The sequence below is a fragment of the Carcharodon carcharias genome, chromosome 14, assembly GCF_017639515.1.
Source record: "Carcharodon carcharias isolate sCarCar2 chromosome 14, sCarCar2.pri, whole genome shotgun sequence".
NCBI lineage: Eukaryota > Metazoa > Chordata > Chondrichthyes > Lamniformes > Lamnidae > Carcharodon > Carcharodon carcharias.
The window spans coordinates 47,925,725-47,941,214 of NC_054480.1; the positions used below are offsets into that span (position 1 = coordinate 47,925,725).

A 15,490-nucleotide genomic window follows, 5' to 3' on the forward strand; every position below is an offset into this window, starting at 1 on the left:
AATGGCAGCTTAAAAGGTGAACTAATCAGGGACAGAATTGTTGTCAAAGTCTTGGATGAAGCATTGTCTGGCCACTTGCAGCCGATGGATGGTTTAATCTTAACAAGGACAATTCAACAGTGCAGACAAGCTGAAGTCAGGAAGCAAAATCGATCAGTGATTTGAGGTAACATTCTGAAAGTTCTGGGACTTGATATACTGCAACAGTTGCATCAAGGATATTTGGACATCACAAAATGTCAAGCCTGAGTAAGATATTCTATTTGGTGGCCAGGTATTTCAAAGTTTTTGGAAGAAATTATTTCAAAATGCATTACTTGTGCTATTCATCATCAGGAGACAAGAGAACAATTGGTTTCACCTTCCTTTCCATTGGGAACGTGGGAACTTCTTCGGATGGACTTCTTCGAACACAGAGGCAAGATGTTCTTGATTGTAGTAGACAACTACTCCAGATGGAAAAAAGTCAAGCAACTACAGGGTCACACTTCTGAAGCAGTGATTACATCACTGAAGGCAATTAATACATGAAATCCAAGACCTTGAAATATTGAAAAATGGACAGCAGTTTGCCAATTAATACTTTAAAGAGTTCACAACATCTTATGGATTAGTCCACTGCCAGATCACCAAGATGTCCTCAAGTCAATGATGAGTTGGTTAGAGGAGTGTGTACAGTGCAAGCATTGCTGAAGAATAATGACATCCAACTTGCACGTCGGAGCTATCATTTAACTCCACTCCAAAATGGTTTAGCACCATCTGAACTCCTCATGGGGTGAAGACTGAGAACTCAACTCCCTACTCTCTCACACAGACTCATGCTGCATGTACAAGCCATTGACTTGGAAAAAGTAAGAGAGAAAAAGGATGAGTATTGTTCCAGCCAGATGTGGAATGATGACAAACATCACAAAGCATACAACCTTTCAGACCTCCAACTAGGAGAGCCAGCCTGGATCTAAGACTAAGCTCTCTATGAACAAGTGGTTGAGCAGACACCACATCCACAATCTTACCCTATCTGGTGAAATGGAACAGATGTCTAAACAGTCATCTATCGAACCGAGCAGACCAGAGATGCTGCATTCATCGAAAAATCCAGTTAACAACCAGATTGCTGAACATTAATGCTATAAGGTTAGTTAAGGAAAAAGTGGGACCTATCAGAGATAAAGATGGAAACTTGTGTGTAGATGCAGAGGCTGTGGGAAGGGTTTTGAATGAATATTTTGTCTCCGTGTTTACAAAGGAAAGGGAGGATGTAGATATAGTAGTCCAGGAGGAACACTGCGAGATATTGGACGGGATAGTCATAAAGAGAGAGGAAGTGCTCAAAGGGTTGAAATCCTTGAAAGTTGATAAGTCGCCAGAGCTAGATGGATTGTTTCCGAGGCTGCTGAAGGAAGTCAGGGAGGAGATAGCAGATGCTTTGAGAATGATTTTCCAATCTTCAATAGATACAGGGGAGGTACTGGATGACTGAAGAAATGCAAACATAGTTCCATTGTTTAAAAAGGGATCAAATGCCAAACAATTATAGGCCAGTTAGTCTTATATCGGTGGTGAGCAAATTAGTAAAATCAATCCTGAGAGATAGGATAAACTGTCATGTGGAAAGGCATGGACTAGTCAGGGATGGTCAGCATGGATTTGTTAAAGGAAGGTCTTGCCTCACAAATTTGATTTAATGCTTTGAGGAAGTGACAAGAAGGGTTGATGAAGGTAGTGCAGTGGATGTTGTGTGCATGGATTTTAGCAAGGCATTTTACAAGGTCCAACATGGCAGATTGGTCAAGAAAATAAAAGCCCATGGGATTCAGGGTAATGTGGCAAATTGGATAAAAGATTGGCTTTGTAACAGTAAACAAAGGGTAATGGTCAATGGATGCCCTTGCGAATGGAAAGCTGTCTCAAGTGGTGTTCCACAGGGCTCGGTGTTGGGACCCTTGCTGTTTGTGTTATATATTAACGATTTGGAGGTGAATGTGTGGTGCATGATTGGGAAATTTGCAGCTGACACAAAGATTGGCCGAGTAGTGGATAGTGTAGAGGATAGCCATAATCTCCAAACAATATAGATGGGTTGGTGGAGTGGGCAGTAAAGTGGCAGATGGATTTTAACATAGAGAAGTGTAAGGTCAAACATTTCGGGAGATTAAACAGTTACAGGGATTACAAAATAAATGGGAATATACTAAGAGGGGTAGATGAAGTGAGAGATCTTGGGGTACAAGTACACAGGTCCCTGAAGGCAGCAGTTCAAGTAGACAAGGTTGTAAAGAAGGCATATGGAACGCTCTGCTTCATTGGCAGAGGTATAGAATATAAAAGTAAGGATATAATGTTGGAATTGTATAAAACACTGGTGAGGCCACAACTGGAGTATTGTGTGCAGTTCTGGTCACCACATTACAGGAAGGATGTAATAGCTCTGGAGAGAGTGCAGAGGAGACTTACAAGAATGTTGCCAGGGTTAGAAAAGTGTAGCTATGAGGAGAGATTGGATAGGTTGGGGTTATTTTCCTTGGAACAAAGAAGGCCGAAAGGTGACTTGATTGAGGTGTACAAAATTATGAGGGGAATAGATAGAGTGGACAGGATAAAATTGTTTCCCTTGATGGAGAATTCTAGAACCAGGGACATAGATTCAAGATAAGTGGCAGAAGGTGTAGGGGGGACATGAGGAAGAACTTTTTTACACAGAGGGTAGTGGGTGTCTAGAATTCGCTGCCCAAGTTGGTGGTAGAGGCAGAAACTTTAAACACTTTTAAGAAGTACCTGGACCCGCACCTAAAGTGCTATAAGCTGCAGGGCTATGGGCTGGGTGCAGGAAGGTGGAATTAGAAAGTGCACCTGGGTGTCCTCAGGCTGGCATGGACAAGATGGGCCAAATGGCCTCCTTCTGTGCTGTAACTTTTCTATGGTTCTAACCTCTGTACAACCTGGGTGGATTGTGTTTGGGTTTGAAATTTTAAAAGCTTTAACTTCACTGCAGCCAAAACCCATGCATTTTTGGAGATTAAAATTCTCCTATTCTCCTTCTTTCCTCTGTTCCCTCCTCTTCATTTTTACATTTCTTTTCACTTTTCTAGAGCACACAATGTGCGTGACTTAGAGCTAATCAATGAATTACTGCTTAATAACTCTCTGCTTTTTATTATTATATATGTGTGTCTTTCTCTTTTTAAACTATCATTTAAATGTTTGAGCTCTACAATTTCACAAGAATGTATTTACATTTCCTACATTACAACAATGACTACACCTCAAAAGTATTTCATTGGCTGTATGGTGTTTTGGAACATCCTGAGATGATCAAGGTTACTGCATAAATGCAAATCTTTCTTTTTTCCTGAATATGCCCATTACCTCAACTGTTTATCAAACACGAATCAGCTTTCATGTACAAAGCACTGGCAACTATATATATTAATTGGCTAGAGGGTAACCACTTATGCCTAATAGAGTTGCACAGTCAAAGAACATTGTCTGAATTTGGTTGCCAAACAATCTGTAGGTTGCTATATTGCTATATAGTCTGTAGCTGGTTTAATTCTGAGTGTCTTTACTGGTTCCTATACTGAAGTCAAAGTATGATAATAGAAATTCAATTCCCAGTAACCATTAGTTTGTTAATGAGTTAGTAAATATTTAAAAATTATTTCTGGAGGTAAAATATTCATTTTGTATTGTACATAACACATACACCTGAATTTTTAGGATAGCGGGGGCTCGGCTCCCGCCATCTGTAAAGTTGGCAGAGAGTACATCCCTTCCGACTCTCACCATTTTATGGTCTAACGAGCGTTGATTGGCATTAGGCGGCACTTCCTCTAACTCGGGAGGAAGGCCTGCCGGTCAATCAGATTGGCCGGCAGCTCCCCAGTCCCTCCAGCAACAGCACTGCAGTGGCTGGATGAAGAACTGCACCAGGAGGCCTGCGACTAAGTCTGGGAACCTGAGGGAAAGGTGAGCGTCAGGGGTCCCTGGGTGGCGAGGATAGTGAAGAACTGGGGGATTGTGAGGGGTCGATCGGGATTCCAGGGGTGGGGGAGGCCGGCGGGGGAGGGAGTTCCAGAGGTCACCGAGCCTTCAGGGACTGCGCTTCCAGACAGAAGGGGGCTTTTGATGGAGGTACCACTCCCCCACCCTTCCTGCTCCATATCTAACTTGGAATAACTTTGGGCTTCAGCCACGGAGCTTCAATCCACCCGCCAGCATAAAAACTGAGGCTGGGCAGGAAACAGCCCTTAAATAGCCATTAATTGACCACTTAAGGGCCTCAATTGGGGCAAGGGCGGGCTTCCTGGCCAAGGCACTGCCCATCCCAGCATCTGGGGGGAATCACAATCATGCCACCTAAAAACCCGCTGGGGTTGTTGGGGGTGGGGGCAGGGCTGTAAAATTCAGACCATAACTTTAAAAATAAATATTCATTTATATGGGGTATGGGTGTTACTGGCAAGACTGGCTATTGCTCATTCCTAATTGCCCTTGAGAAGGTGGTTGTGAGCTGCCTTCTTGAACTGCTGCAGTCTGTGTGTTGTAGGAATGCTCACAGTGCTGTTAAGAAGAGAGATCCTGGATTTTGACCCAGTGACAGTGAAGACACGGCGATATATTTCCAGGTCAGGATGGCATGTGGTGGTGTTCCCATGAGTCTGCTGCCCTTGACCTTCTGGGCGGTAGAGGTCACAGGTTTGGAAGGTGTTATCGAAGGAGCCTTGGTGAGTTGCAGCAGTGCATTTTGTGTATGGTACACACTGCTGCCACGGTGCATTGGTGGTGGGGGGAGTGAATGTTTAAAGTGGTGGATGGGAGCCAATAAAGCAGGCTGCTTTGTCCTGGACGGTGGCAAGCTTCTTGAGCATTGTTGGAGCTGAACTCATCCAGGCAAGTGGATAATATTCCATCACATTCCTGACTTGTGGATGGTAGCCAGGCCTTGAGGAGTGAGGAGGTATGTTACTCACTGCAGAATTCCCATCCTCTGACCTGCTCTTGTAGCCACAGTATTTATATGGATGGTCCGGTTCAGTTTCTGGTCAATGGTAACCCACTGGATGTTGATAGTGGGGGATTTAGCAATGGTAATACCATTGAATGTCAAAGGGAGATGGTTAGATTCTCGCTTGTTGGAGATAGTCGTTGCCTGGCACTTATGTGGCCCAAATGTTACTTATCACTTATCAGTCCAAGCCTGAATATCATCCAGGTTTAGCTGCTTATGGGCATAGATTGCTTCCATATCTGAGGAGTCACGAATGGTGCTGAACATTGTGCAGTCATCTGCGAACATCCCCACTTCTGACATAATGATGGAAGGAAGGTAATTGATGAAGCAGCTGAAGATGATTGGGCGAAGGACACTACCCTGATGAACTCCTGCAGCGATATCCTGGGACGAGATGGTTGACCTGCAACAACCACAACCATCTTCCTTTGTGATAAGTATGACTCCAGCCAGCAGAGAGTTTTCCCCCATGATTTCCTTTGTGTTGTAGCTTCACCAGTTTGATACCTCATTTTTAATAGGCCTGATGCTGCTCCTGGCATACCCTCCTGCACTCTTGTTGAACCAGGGTTAATGACCTGGCTTGATGGTAATGGCAGAGTGAGGGATATGCCTGGCCATGAGGTTACAGATTGTATTTGTATAAATTTTGCTGCTGCTGATGGCTGCAGCAACTTGTGTATGCCCAGTTTTGAGTTGCTAGATTAGTTCAAAATCTATCCCATTTAACACAGTAGTATTACCACACAACATGATGGAGGGTATCCTCAATGAGGACAGGATTTTGTCTCCACAAAAACTGTGCGGTGGTCATTCCTACCAATACTGACATGAACAGATGTATCTACAATAGGTTGATTGGTGAAGATGAGGTCAAGTAGATTTTTCCCACTTTGGTTCTCTCACCACCTGCCAAAAACCCAGTCTAGCAGCTATGTCCTTTAGTACTCAGTCAGCTCAGTCAGTAGTGATGATACCGAGTCAGTCTTGGTGATGGAAATTGAAGTCACCCACCCAGAGTACATTCTGATTCCTTGCTACCCTCAGTGCTTCCTCCAAATGTATTCAACATGGAGGAGTAGTGATTCAGGAGCTGAGGGGGGCCAGTATGTGGTGACCAGCAGGAGGCTTTCTTGCCTCTGACTGACCTGATATTATGAGGCTTAATAGGATCCTGAGTCAATGTTGAGGACTTCCAGTTCAACCCCCTCCCAACTATATAATATTGTGTTGCCACCTCTGGTGGGTCTATCCTGTTGGTGAGACAGGACATGCCCAGGGATGGTGATGTTGGTGTCTAGGACATTGTCTGTAAGGTAAGATTCCATGAGTGTGGTTATGCCAGGCTGCTGTTTGACTTGTCTGTAGGACAGCTCTCCCAATGTTGGCACAAGCCCCCAGATGTTAGTGCGCCATTGTTGTTTCCAGTGCAGTGGTCAATGCCAGGTGGTCCATCCGGTCTCATTCCTTTTTTAAGACTTTGTAGCAGCTTGATAAAATTGAGTGGCTTGCTAGTCCATTTCAGGGGGCATTTAAGAGTGAGCCACTTTGCTGTGGGTCTGAAGTCACTTGTAGGCCAGACCAGCAGATTTCCTTTCCTAAAGGACATTAGTGAACCAGTTGGGTTTTTACAAAAATCAACAGTCACCAATTGACTAGCTATTAATTCCAACTTTATTAACTGAATTTAAATCCCACCACAATAGGATTTGAACCCATGTCCCCAGATCATTAGGCTGGGTCTCTAGATTATTATTCTAGTGACATTACCACAACGCCATCACCTCCCCTAATATTGAAGCCCTGATGAAAGGGCATTAATCTGATATGTTAACTCAATGGGGTGAATTTTACAATCATCCCCCAACCACCCCCCATCAGCATATTTGAAGGTTGGGGGGGTGAGGGGGGACATAAAATCAAGTGGGTGGTGTTATGATGCAAGGAAGGTAATTGATGAAGCAGCTGAAGATAATTAGGCCTAGGACACAACCCTAAGGAGCTCCTGCAGCAAAACCCTAAGATTAAGATGATTGTTCTGCAACAACCACAAACACCTTTCTTTGTGCTAGGTATGACTCCAGCCAGTGGAAAGTTTTCCAATTGATTTCCATTGCCTTCAGTTTTACCAGTACTCCTTAATGCTGCACTCAATCAAATGCTGCCTTGATATCACAGTCAGTTCATGTAGTAATTATAGTCTGGATAAACATAGGACTGTAACTTTAAGGACTGTGTTGTAAGCTCACATGATCTGTGAAAACCAATGAGTTAGCAGTGCAGAGAACCTCTAGGAGAGAGAGTTCTTCTTTAGTTATAGAGTTTGCTGTGCGCATGTAGTTGCTGCTGCTGTCTTGTAAATAAAGTTCAATGCTCCCATCAAGAAAAGTTGCCTGGAAAATCAACACTATAACAAGCTGGCGACAAGGATAAATCAGATCCAGTACTGTCCCTCACTCAGTGATTGTGAGTATCTAAGTTAACTAAAATAAAAGGAAGACATATTGATCCAAGCTGCCACAGTTTGGCAGAACAGATCCCTTTGAACCAGCCACAGATGACTGGTGTCAATATATAGAACACTTTGTGTTCTACTTCCAAGCCAATAAAATCACGGGGGAGGAAAAGAGGAGGGTGATTCTACTGAGTACTTGTGGGAGCAAGGCCTACAGCTTGATGGCTCCCAGTGCCCCAGATTTGAAGACTTTCTGCGAAGTAGTAGACCTCATTAAGGGACATTTCCAACCCAGGCCCTCAGTCACAATGCAGAGGTTCATGTTCAATTCCTAGATTAGAGCCCCAGAAGAGACCATTGCTATCTACATGGCAAAATTAAAACAGCTAATGGAATATTGTGATTTCAGTGAAACCCTGAATGATATGCTCAGGGATCGTTTGGTCTGTGGTGTGCAAGAGGATGCTATGCAGCAAATATTGCTGGCTGAAGTGGATCTTGATTTTGAGAAAGTGTTAGAAACTTGTGATGGAAAGTGATGGAAGCAATTCATAAGTGATTTAAGGTGCGCTTATGAATCACTTACAGCACTTTCCATCGCAATTGCTATTTCTAACACTTTCTCAAAATCAAGATCCGCTTCAGCCAGCAATATTTGCTGCATAGCATCCTCTTGCACAACACAGACCAAACGATCCCTGAGCATATCATTCAGGGGTTCACTGAAATCACAATATTCCGTTAGCTGTTTTAATTTCGCCATGAAGGTAACAATGGTCTCTCCTGGGGCTCTAATCTAGGAATTGAACCTGAACCTCTGCATTGTGACTGAGGGCCTGGGTTGGAAATGTCCCTTAATGAGGTCTACTACTTCACAGAAAGTCTTCAAATCTGGAGCACTGGGAGCCATCAAGCTTTGAATTAAGCTGTAGGCCTTGCTCCCAAAAATACTCAGTAGAATCACTCTCCTCTTTTCCTCCCTCATGATTTCATTGGCTTGGAAGTAGAACACAAAGTGTCCTATATATTGACACCAATCATCTGTGGCTGGTTCAAAGGGATTTATTCATTATAGACATCAAATAGCACATCTACCAGTGATGGTGTTAGAAGGCATGGGACCAAGTCCCTGGTTTGAAATTGGTTGAGGGAAATTAACCTTGATTGGCCAGTGAGATTTCAAAGGGAAGCAGAGAGAATTCCTGAGTTGAAAAAGGAACAATGCAAGGCACTTCAGAAAGAGCCTGGAGAGTCCAAGGACAGTAACTGGATGAAAAAGGAGTGTGTGGCCATTCAGCAACCTGAAGAAATGAAGGCTGTCTTAAACAACGACATGGAAGAAAAGCAGAAGCAATAAAAGGAAACTCTGCTGAATTACAGAATGCAAGATAAAGCGAGTGAGCTTCGCAAAGAAAAAAGAAAACCTGTTGAAAGACCTTCACACACTATATGGATTCCTCAGGTCAAAGTTTGTGCCTCTGGAAAATTATGAAGAGAAACAAGAAGAATTTAACGTCACTCTGAGCAAACTGAAGAAACAGTTGGCAGAGAAGACGCATCAATGTTCAAGGTTCCAGGAGGAAGCCAACAGATACAAGAAGGAGACAGAAGAGTTGAAAAATCAGCTAAATGAAGCTAAAGAGCCTTTCAAAGCAAAAGATTTAGAACTTTCCAAGATGTGAGTAGATAATAAAGTCATGGGTAGCTCAACTACTGAACTAAGACAAGTTGAGATTTCACCTGAGAAAAGTTTGGCCAACAGTGGAGTCAAAAAGAAAGCTGAGACTAAATTCTGTAGTAAAAAGAAGACATGTAGGAAGAGGATGCAGAATTACTGACGAGGCACCGTCTTCAAACAAGACTAAGCCTGATACTTTCCAATTTGATGGAGAAGGTGGAGAAAAGTCAAGGTAACAAAAAAGCGACTCATGATTTGCATAGTCATGACTGATGATTTACTATTGGAAAAGGCAATATATGTAAGGAATTTCGGTGCAGAAACAAAGTGGTTACCTGGTAAAGTAAGTTCTGTGACATGACCATTGTCATACCATGTAAAGTGGAGGACCAATCACCCATAAGCTTGTGCATCATTTAGGAAGAAATGAGATACCTCAACAAAATGATGTTCCACCCGTAACCATTGCTGAACCTGTGGTTCCTGTTAAAATTGCTCAACCAAGGATAGATATGTCCGATGTCTCTGTCAGAGTGGAAGATACTGAACTGCTTGTGCCTAATGAGGTACCTGATGTTAATGTGGTTCCAGAGAGAGTGGTTCCTGCAGAAGAATCTGAAGTCATGGAGCTACGGCATTTCACATGGATCAGGAAACCACCTGAAAGACTGGACTTGTAATTTCATGACCTGTGTAAGTATAGTAATGTCATGAGATATATATCCTTGTTAATACAACGTATTCAGACAAGTTAAAGGGGGAGCAATGTAGTAATTATAGTTTGGGTAAACATAGGATTATTCTTAAAGCTACAGTCCTATTTTGTGCCAAGAAGATATAATATTATTATATTAATAATCTCCAATAACCTTATTGGAAATTATTTTAAAATATTGTTCTAGTGGGGTCTGTGTCTATGAATGTGTCTGTGTGTGTCGTAATTGGACTAGTCTGGGTGCTTTGATGTATGGTAGTTTTGAGATGTTAATTAGATAAATGTAAGGAGGATAGAAGGTTAAGTGTAAATTTGGATTTGTTAAAAGAAACCATTCAAGACCATAGGTGAAATCTTACACCCAGTTAGAAGATGTCAATTTATGTGTTTTTTCAAATTACTAATAAAATTGGTGGGATTAAATTATGTTATTGTTAAAAGAGGTCAATTTAAAAGCTTAGTGATACAATGGAAAATTTACATTCAAAGAAAAAGATATATATAAAGGAGAAAAGAGATTGTGTGTGTCTGTGTAAGGTAGAGGCATTTTAAGAATCAACAAGTGTGAGCCTCCAGCCTGTAATCCTCAAGTCTGTCTGCAAGGACCCAGAGCTGGAAGAAACTCATTTTGAATGCGACTGTCCAGGGTGTGCAGAAGCCTATTAAATCAATGAGTTTTACTGTTGCCTTAATGGGGGTGTAACTGAGAGTCAGATTAATTAGGGGATTTTTCTAGTTATTATAGTAGTAATTTTGGAGATGTATGTATATGCTTAAAATCTTTCTTGTATTAATAAATGTTTAATTTAGTTTTATAAAAACCTCTTGAGACTCGGTTTTATTACTACTGAATTCAAAGCTTGCATCTCAAAACATACAAATTGCAAAAATGGTTTATGACAGTTGTTTCAAGTTTCCCTCTGGGATTTGAGCAACTCAGTCTTTACCAATAATTGTTAGAACACATGATCTGTGTAAACCAATGAGCTAGCAGTGCGGGGAACCTCTAGGAGAGAGTTATTTTTTAGTTGTAGAGTTTGATGCTTGCACGTATGCTGCTGCTGTCTTATAAATAAAGTTCAATGTTTCCACCAAGCAAAGTTGCCTAGAAAATCAACTCTATAACAGCTCATCTCTGGAATTCAGCTCATTTGTCCATGTTTAGACCAAGTCTAAAATCTGGAGTTGAGTCATTTTGGCAGAATCCAAACTGTGCATTAGTGAGCATGTTACTGCCGTGAAGGTGCCATTTGATAGCACTGTCAATGACACCTTCAACCATTTTGCTGATTGAGAGTAAGCTGATGGGATGGTAATTCCCTATATTTGAATTTGTCCTGCTTTTTCTTGACAGGACGTACCTGGGAAATGTTCTCCTTTGTCAGGTAGATGTCAGTTTGTAACTGTACTGGAACAGCTTCGTGGTGTGCAGCTAGTTCTGGAACCCAAGTCTGCAACAGTGCAGCCAGTGTGTTGTTGGGGCCCATAGTCTTTACTGTGTTAATGCACTCAGCTGTTTCTTGATATCAAGTGGTGTGATCGTGTGGTCTGAATACTGGCATCTGTGATAATGGGGACCTCAGGTGGAGGCTGAGAGGAATCATCCACTGGCGCTTTTGACTGAAGGTGGTTACAAATGCTTTCGCCTTGTCTTTTGCACTTGGGAATGTTCATGGAGCCTCACCTATCTGTTAGTTGTTTAACTGTCCACCACAATGGTGTTGAAATAAAAACACAAAATGCTGGAGAAACTCAGAAAACCTAGCAGCATCTGTGGGGAGAGAAACAGAGTTAATGTTTCATGTCTGTGGTTTCATTGACCTGGTGGCTTTGCACAACCGGGAAAAGTTAGAGAAGTAACAGGTTTGAGCAAGTGAAAGGGGCAAAAGGTGGGAAGACAAACACAAGTGAAGGTCTGCGATAGGGTAGAGGGGGAAATTAAATGACAAAAGGCTTAATCGTGCAAGACCAAAGAAAGTGATAATGGGACAAGTGACAAAATGAAAGATGTGTCTAAAGGAGATGGTGAATGGTAGGATCCTGAATAACTGACATCCAAAAGCAAAGTAAGGGAAATAAAAGAGTAAAAATGACAGGTGCTGAAAGCTCAGGGTCACGCTTGCAGACTGAAAGGAAGTATTCCACAAAGCAGTCACCCAATCTGCATTTGGTCTCCCCAACGTAGAGGAGACCACTTTGTGAGAAGTGAATACAGTCAACTAAATTGAAAGAAGCACATGTAAATCGCTGTTTCACCTAGAAGGAGTGTTTGAGTCCTTGGACAGTGAGAATGAAAGAGGCAAATGGGCAGGTGTTGCATTTCCTGTGCTTGCATCAAAAGACATCATAGAAAAGTGACAGGATGTTGGGGGTGACTGAGGAGTGGACCAGGGCATCACAGAGGGAATGGTACCTTCAGAATGCTGAAAGGGGAGGGAAGTCGAAGATGCCTTTGGTAGTGGTAACACCAGGTTTTGATGTGGTGGAAACTTTGGAGGATGACCCATTGAATACGGAGACTGGCAGGGTGGAAGGTGAGGCCAAGGCGAACCCTCTCATGGTTCTGGAAGTGAGAAGAAAGGCTGAGAGCAGAAGTGCATCAAATAGAACAGATACAGTCCAGGGCCACTTCAACCATGGCGGGGGCAAATCCTCGGTTGAGGAAAAAGGAAGATATATCAGAAACCCTAATTTGGAAAGTTCCATCGTCCAAACAGGGGTGGCAGAGTTGGACAAACTGGGAGAATGGAATAGAGTCCTTATAGGAAGTGGGGCTCTGAGGAAGTGTAGTCAAGATGTCTGTGGAGTGAGTGTGCTTATAATGAATAATAGTTGATAACCTATCCCCAGAAGTGCAAATAGAAGTGAAGGAAAGGAAGAGAAGATTTGAAAATAGATCATGTGAAAACTTTAAGGGTATGAGAGCATCTTTGTATGCCTCACTAGAAGGGAAATGAAGTGTAGTTGAGAGTTGGGGGGGGTGTTGGGGGGGGAGAGACGCATCTCCATTGACCTGGTGGCTTTGCACATGCAGCCAATCTGTGCAGCCAATCCATTTCCCAGCTCATCCTTGGCAAACTTTCCCAATACCAGGAATGCTGCAGGGAGCCATCACGATGCAGCTCTCCTTAATTTTCCGGACTCCACTGCCTCCAAGCCTGCCATCATAGGGCCAGGAAAATTTAGCCCGTGCTTAGTTCCAGCACTTTGTTTTTATTTCAGATTTCCAGCATCTGCAGTGTTTTGCTTTTGTACCTGCTCTTCTACAAATAATGAAAATGGTGCCTTGGCATAATGGCTCCAAAAGACATTTCCTCCAACAAAATAGAAATCCCTCGGCACTATAGCGTCAGCCTAGATTGCGTGCTCAAGTCTTTGGAGTGGAGTTTGAATCCACAGCCTTCTGACACAGATGCAATAGTGCCACCAATGAACCAAAATCCTGTAACAATCCAATAGCATTTTTCTCCTTCTTGCCTTTTATTTTAAAACTAACTGTTCATATATAGATCTTTGTTTACCTCCTCCCAAGAAACTGGTGTTTGATTCCTGACCCACCCCCTGTCTGGGTGCTGACCAGAAGAGCTGATAATCAAAGCTCTGTCTGCACCCATCCCTTTGAAATACTTCAATGTATAGCTCAATGGAAAGGGTCATTCCATCCTCTCCACACTGTCAGTCTTTGTTGGGAGCCCTAGCAATTAGATAACAAATCACCTATTGTTTCTGAGCATTCTGGGTAACAGTGTCAATATTTGATTTACTTAATGCCTGCAGTCTGTGGCCTTCCATTTTAAATCTGCACAAATCTACTTTGTAACTCAGCACTTAAAAGTAACCTTTTTTGTTCCCCAAATCCTCCCTGTGGGAAAATGATCAAAAAATACCTAAATATGTCATTGGCATTGTGAACATAGAATGGAGAAGCAACAAGTGTTTCAGTGAATAGCAATTAAGCTAAAATAGAATATCTCTCTGAATGCAGAAAATGTTCATATAAGTGCAGACTATGGCTAATGTACAACTTTCTAAAATAACCCTTCTCTTCTGTAAGGTGGAAACAATTGAGTAGTACATACATTACATAAATAGAAGTTGACATAGGAATGTAGGGGACCAAGATTTTACTCAACCTTATATAAGTGGCAATAACTGATTTATTAAGCTTATAGTGCTGATCTGTTTTCTACACTAGCACTTTGTTCACTCTTAATTGCCTGTTTTATCAATGAATAAAATTATATTTTTAGCATTGAATGTCAATTAAAGCTTTCAAAGATACGCTTTTTAATTTGGAAAAATTCTGCAAAAATGTTTTTCTAAAATGTTTTTCTAAAATGCTGAATACTGTAAAGCACAGTTCGGAGAACAGTCATTAAAGCAATTTTGATAGTAACTGCACAATTATACACAATTTCCCAACCAACCATTAGTTGTTAAATTAAAATATACTTCAGTTGTTGGTTTAGGTAGCTTAGTTAGTCAGGAATTTGGTCTCTAACCCTAAACAGTTATCCTGAGCTTATACAGATGATATAACATTCTCCAAGATGATTTTCCAGTTAAAAACAAAATAAGAAAGGACTTAGGGAGCTGCATGTTGAATTGATCATGAAGAAGAGACTGAGGAACCACCTTTTTAGATTTATACTGCTTGAGTGGCATTTAGTGGCATCCCATGCATAAGTCTACCAGTTCTGGTTTAGCCAAGACACCGTTAAAATTGATGCCCCAGTTTGCACGTAGGTTATCCCCCTATTTTAATCACTGAAATATTGCTCTCTGTGACAATAACTTGGAAAAATGAAGATATTTTCTAAAAGTTAATGATTTATTTCATATTTTTTTCTAGCAGATCTGTGCTGTCACTCACTGTGAATCATGGAATAGAATGACAGAATATTACAGAACAGAAGGAGGCCACTTGGCCCGCTCTCTGCAAGAACAATTCAGCTGGTTCCACTTTCCCACCCTTACCCTGTAGCTCTGTACTTTTTTTCTCTTCAGGTGCTTATACAAATCCCTTTTGAAAACCTTTTAATGACTGTTCTCCGAACTGTGCTTTACAGTATTCAGCATTTTAGAAAAACATTTTTGCAGAATTTTTCCAAATTAAAAAGCGTATCTTTGAAAGCTTTAATTGACATTCAATGCTAAAAATATAATTTTATTCATTGATAAACTAGGCAATTAAGAGTGAACAAAGTGCTAGTGTAGAAAACAGATCAGCACCATAAGCTTAATAAATCAGTTATTGCCACTTATCATATAAGGTTGAGTAAAATGTTGGTCCCCTACATTCCTATGTCAACTTCTATTTATGTAATGTATGTACTACTCAATTATTTCCACCTTACAGAAGAGAAGGGTTATTTTAGAAAGTTGTACATTAGCCATAGTCTGCACTTATATGAACATTTTCTGCATTCAGAGAGATATTCTATTTTAGCTTAATTGCTATTCACTGAAACACTTGTTGCTTCTCCATTCTATGTTCACAATGCCAGTGACATATTTAGGTATTTTTTGATCATTTTCCCACAGGGAGGATTTGGGGAACAAAAAAGGTTACTTTTAAGTGCTGAGTTACAAAGTAGATTTGTGCAGATTTAAAATGGAAGGCCA

At 41.5% G+C, this 15,490-nt stretch overlaps 1 long non-coding RNA gene across 1 annotated transcript; it reads left to right on the forward strand.

Moving 5' to 3' along the window:
- Positions 1 to 3,916: 3,916 nt before the first annotated feature.
- Positions 3,917 to 14,766, forward strand: LOC121287332. Its single transcript, XR_005945174.1, has 3 exons — positions 3,917 to 3,972; positions 9,742 to 9,843; positions 14,718 to 14,766. It is a non-coding gene; the product is annotated as an uncharacterized LOC121287332 (long non-coding RNA).
- Positions 14,767 to 15,490: the final 724 nt, after the last annotated feature.